The following is a 6,071-nucleotide window of genomic DNA, read 5'->3' as shown; positions in this document are numbered from 1 at the left end:
GCATCATAAACCTTTCCTATTTAAAGGCTAACCTATTTTGATAGCTTTTACCCCACCTGAATGTCTATGTTGGTGACAACATAATTGTTTCCACAGCAACCAGTTGTGATGTCATAGATAAAGGATTTTGGCTTTAGCTAGGCAATGAGCAGCAGGAGAAGACAAACACATGGGACAGCAAGATCCTGATATTCCCTCTATAAATGTTCCTATAAATGATGAATTAGAAAAAGAGGGATGTAGAGTTAGGGTGATCAAGAAAAAGTTTTGTTTCTTGATACAGATTTTTCAGATCTTTCTGTGTTCACTTGAATGTATTCCAGTCTGTACTGTATGCTCAGGACAGGAGCAGAGAATGATGGGAAGTGGTTATAATTAATAAAATAATAATAATACTGACATTTTTCTTTTCCATTAAGAAGCTGACAGTACTGTGTGTGTGTGTGTGTGTGTGTATGCACCTGTTTGTATGTGTAAACAGTAATTGCTTAGTCAATCAAAACTGGTTTTGGGTTCAAATCAAGGCAGGATTTTTTTAAGTTGCATTGTCAACTGCATGCCTCATTTTGCATGTGCAATTACCCTGAGTGCGCATGTAAACTGGGCAACCCTGCTCACAGTTGGCCATCATTGCTACAATCAGAGCAAGTCGAAATACTTTCAGCAAAACTTTTTTCTGTCAAAAAATGCCATTTAATCAAAACTGAAATATTTTGTGGAAACATATTGATTTCAGCAAGTTTCACTGGGAAGGTTTCAAGACAAAGTGAATTTGACTTTTTATAGCCCAGTGGTGAGGTTCTAGTTAATAAAATAGTAATGATGTGGAGTAGAAAGTGATCATAAATCATTAGACAGCATTTTTCAAAAAAAACCCAACACCTTCAGCTCACGCTACTGAAACTGCTGCACTACAGCTTAGATGTCTACAACAAAGGGACTGAGATGTATGAGACGTCTTATCCAGAGCAACCTTGCAGCATGAAAATATGGCAACTGACCAAGAATATGAGACCCTTGCATTGATAGAAATATAGATGACACAGAAAGACATAGAAAGCATCACCCATCCTGAACCAGTTACTTGGCAGTTTCACGGCAAGGGCTGGAAAGAATCTGAGAATAAATCATACAAACAAAGATTTACAAGTGCTCAGATGCATCAGACACCTCAGGGAGGAGTCCCGCCTGCCTCCCAAGAAGTCCCACCTGCCTCCCTCTGGAACTACAGAAACAAGCTGAGCGTCTGAGATAGGATCATATACAGAGACCATTGATTCACTGTGGGGAAATCTGTACCGCAGCATGAACTGTACCTACTTTGAGGGAGGGTAAATTTGGAGGCCATATCTGGACCCCATTAAAAAGATTGTTTCCAAATATTCTAATCAGTGTATTCTTGATTAGAATTACTTCTTCACAACAGGATGGCCATCCTGACAGCAGGATCAAAGTGAGCCCTGCTTTGCCAGCGGTGCGCCAGCACCTGCCATTTCCATGTTTCGAGTTTTGCAGCGTTTCAGCGGGAGGACAGGAAACTGGCCCTGCTAGCATTCTGCTGCATGCACCTGACTCACCTCCTGATCTCTGGCATATTACACTAATTAACACTGATCAAATTTTAATGTTGAAGGAACTCAAATAGGAAATTGCAGAACAACTAACACTGGTATGTGAACTATTGCTTAAATCAGCCTCTGTACCAGATGACTGTAGAATAGCTAATGTAACGCTGATTTTTAAAGACGGCTCCAGAGGTGATCCTGGCAACTCTAGGCCAGTAAGACTAATTTCAGTACCAGGCAGGTTGGTTGAAACTATAGTAAAGAACAGAATTATCAGACACATAAATGAACGTGATTTGTTGGGAAAGAGTCAAAACGGCTTTTGTAAAGGGAAATCATGCCTCACCAATCTATTAGAATTCTTTGAGGGTGTCAAGAAGGGTAAGCCAGGGTGAGCCAGTGGATATAGCGTGCTTAGATTTTCAGAAAGCCTTTGACAAGGTGCCTCACCAAATCAGATGCTATGATGCTCTTTTGTTCTGAGGACTCAGTGCAACAAATATGATGGAGGACACGCATGGACATCTCATAAAGAAACATGCTTCAATCTTCTCCAGCACCCTGCTTTTGACTGTATTGACTGTCCTCACAATGGCCAATGCGGCCAGGCTAAGTAACTAGATTCAAATGGTTTGTCGGTTTTAGAAAATATCGACTCAGCCGCTCTGGTTTTTCTGCTATTTGTCAGGCACGTGGACAGAATTTCAGTCACTATGTTTGTGTGAGACCCCGCAGAAATGAAGACAGTCACTGAGACTAGCTTCTCAGTCATCTGACCCATCTGTGGCTAGTGAAAAGACTCCCTTCTTCACTCGTGTCAGTAGACTATTGTGTGAGCAAGGCACCTTTGCCCCATTCAGAATACATGGGTTTAGCCCCAGCATGAGTGTATCATCTTCACATCAGCTTGTGTCACTCGAGCAGTGGGAGGGATGTGGATGTGGGGTGCAGCAGCGAACTGTCTCAAAACATCGTGTTTTCCTCACTACGCACTGCTGTGTCTCTGTGGCTTGCTGTATGCATGACGCCTGTTTCCTTCCCCAGCGCTGGCTGCTTGATAGGCCACCTTCCATCCAGCCATGCTGGAGTTTTGCATCCTGTTGATCCATTGTCTCTATCTCGGAAGCAAGGGAGAACCAAGGCAGCAAAGACTTTTGGCAATGAAAAATGTGCCGAATGGCTGCACCATGGTCTCCACCCTAGCCACCAATTGCTCCACAGCCTAATCCACATTTTAAACTAATTCAAAACTACTCAAGCAAATTACAACTCGTATATGCTTAGAGACAGAGGATTTTAATGTGGAAGATGTACTGTTTGGGCACCACACGATTTATTTGCTGGCATTCAGGCATTGGTATAACCGGTGGGGAGCAGCTGCACTGAAAAATGATTCTTAAGGACTTACCTAGACAAGGGAAACTTGCATCAATGTACCTACTTCTATGTAATGACCCAGATGCAAATACCTAATGTAGACATACTGCACAATGGGGCTTTTGCCTGTGTAGTTTATTCTGGAAGTAGTCTGGGGTGGAAGCTTATCTTGCTCTGTAGATGATATTGGTGCAAGCTTCAACTTACACTGGTGCAGTGAGTTGCATTGAGGTTTGTACCATATATATATAGATATATAGTATAGACAGGGTCTGTGAGAAAAAGATTCAGACAGGGAACAGACTTTAGTGGTGATAAACTCAGCATCTAAAAGGAAATGCATCACAGCCGACAAAAAGCATTTCCCCAAGAGCTAGCTGGTTATATGTTTGGATAAACAGAACTTGTGACTCTGTCTCTAATCATGCCACCTGGTGTCTCCCAAGAGTGTTTGAAGAAAATTAACAGAGCCCAAATGAGACTTGGGGATTGAAGGGAAAACTCCATCAATGACTTTCCCATCTGCACTGAGAAAAACGTGGCCAGTACTCCAGTCCTAATGGGTTTTTAACATTCTCCTGGCATGCTCTGAAATCTGCATATTTCTGGGTGATAGAGACATTATGGGGCATCGGTGTATCTGTGTGTATCATTGAGCGAGAACTGATCTCTGGAATCCAGGTCCTTTGTGTCAACGATGCACTGCTGGCTGTTTTGTAGCTTTAGATATTTTAATCGTTCTATCAACCCACATATCTCAAATCAAGGCAAAAGAAGTATCTCTGTCCTGTATATTAGCTTAAAAAATTCTCTAAAAGTAAAAGAAATGGACTCAGAAATTAATAAAGCTGATGACTGAAAATTCTATTTTGGAAACTCTTGTGCCATATGGCATCCTTGCAGTTCTGATAGGATGGAGCTGACCAGCTGGGGAGTTAGTGGGGCTGTTTGTGATTGTAATAATGGAGATCAGATGGCTGGTGTGGAGCAGTTTATAAATGAGAACAGACAATAAGCTGCACTGTTTGTCAGGAGATCATTTTTTATATGGTCTTTGCTAAATGAAAACACTGCTCAGTTTTATCCATGTTTGCTCTCTTCTTGTCAACATGCTCTGCAGATACCGTAGATGGGATGTTCTCACTCCTGGCGCTTTCACTCTGTCCCCTGCAGGAAAGGTAAAGTTGTACAGTGGGTCAAACACAGCAGCTTCGCCAGAGCTGCCAGGTACAGAAATAACTGACCAAACCTTTGAGTGAATCTCAGACCAAACCCAAAAGGAACCTTTGCCCAGCCATGATGACTCAAACTACCGCGAGAGAGGCCGATCTAACAGTATTTCTGACTGTCGGAGCTAGGAATCAGAAAACTGGCTCTTTGGTCACTCTCTGAGATTGCCAGGCTCACTTCCACTCCAAGAAGGGGCAGAGATAGGGCAGACAAGCAGCCAAAATCAGAACCGAGGGTTTCCTCCAGGTTTGCTGAGGTGATGGCAGTCTGCACTGCCCATGATGGACTTGGAGTAGTTCCTGTGGGGCCAACTTTAAGAAGGTGCAAGGAAAGGGTTGGTCTCAGGCCATTTCCTAGGTGAGAGGTGTCCACATGGCAAACCCCCCACAATGGGCACTATTTGGCCTTCAATCCTGCCTGGTACCCTGTGCCCTTTATCTTCCCAGCACCCCGTATCCTCTAGCCCACGTGACACTCTATGCCCTCTGTCCCACATGGTACTCTGTGCCCTCTGTCCTGGTGGGCACCTTGTGCTTTTTATTCCATGTGAGATCCTGTCTCTTGGCTAGTGCTATCATCCTCCATAGCTTGAATGTTGATGACATGTTAATTACCTGCTGAGATCAAAACATGAGCTCCTCTTCCCTGCTGGCTGGACCCCTAGTTCAGCTGGTGCCTTCAGTGTATTTATACTTTGATCTGGCCTTGTAACCTGGGGACGTTTTCCCAGTTAAATGTTTATTTGTTCACTTGTGGCTTGTTGGTTCCAGTCTGGCAGGCACTGGTAGCAGCACACTTCTCGGGGAAAGACAACAAGTGCTGGGTGTCCCGTTCTGGATGGCATGGAAGTAGAACAAAGCCAGTCTTCCTCAGCTGGCAGGACCAGCTGGGCAGATGTCAGGCTTTTGAGAACGGTCCTGGGGGCGTGGCAGGCTGTGTGACATACAGGGAATGACCAGCCTACCCCAAAGCAATGTCAAGCATATGCCTGGTCTGCAAGATTCAGTGCTGGACAGATGGAAATAAGCTGAAGTGCGGATGGGATGGTAGGCTTCAATCACAACTGCACAGAGACACCGTGTGCCTCCAGAACAACGACTCATAGCAATACTCCGGATCTACAGTGCCTTGTCCATGAGCATGAAACGATGCTGCGCAGCCAACAACAACAAGGGACGGATCCCTGGGGGGTAGATCAGGAGCATTATCGGCCTTGCCTGGGTTGGGAAGCCCAAGCTCAATGAGGGGAAGTAAGCTGTCCAAAGCACAGAGCTGGGAACAGACTCCCACTGTTGTGATTTGCACTCCTGTCACCCTCCCAACAGCCAGAGAGCAGGCGCTCTGACAGCCCTCTGAGTAAAGAGGTGCTGGTTTTGCATGGCCGCTGCAGGAGAGGCCTCCATAGGACAGGGATCTCGTGCATCTGCAGCGGCAGCCTGGCTATTCTGAGCAGGTCACAGCCTGAGACCCATTGTGCTCGGAAGCTAGACACTGTCAGGAGACAGAGGGGAGCTGCAGTATCTGTCTGTCTAGTTTGTGGCAGACAGCATCTCCAGTCCAGATAGGACCAATAGGAGATGGCTAGCAGAGCCCAGGAGTCAGCACCGCGTATGAGCAGGATCTGGTTTGTAGCAGAAAACATGAGAAGCTGGCATCAGACTGGACACTTTTTCCTCTTTAACAATTTGCTGTAAGGAGACCTGTTCCCACGCTAAGGAAACAGCTCATCTCAATTCAATGTATGGCTCCCTGCTTAAACACAGGTTGGTGTATAACCCGCAACCTCTCGGAGGGAAGTTATAACTGACCCTAACAATAAAGCTGGAGGTAGCTGGCTTCCTGGGGCTAATAAAAGCAATCTCTAGATAAGGAGCTTACAGTAGAGTTGATATTGAAAGA

This window comes from Emydura macquarii, unplaced genomic scaffold (genome assembly GCF_026122565.2).
Source record: "Emydura macquarii macquarii isolate MOO-44397 ecotype Brisbane River unplaced genomic scaffold, CSIRO-AGI_Emac_v2 contig_1483, whole genome shotgun sequence".
In the NCBI taxonomy this organism is placed as follows: Eukaryota; Metazoa; Chordata; order Testudines; family Chelidae; genus Emydura; species Emydura macquarii.
This window is presented reverse-complemented; position numbering follows the sequence as displayed.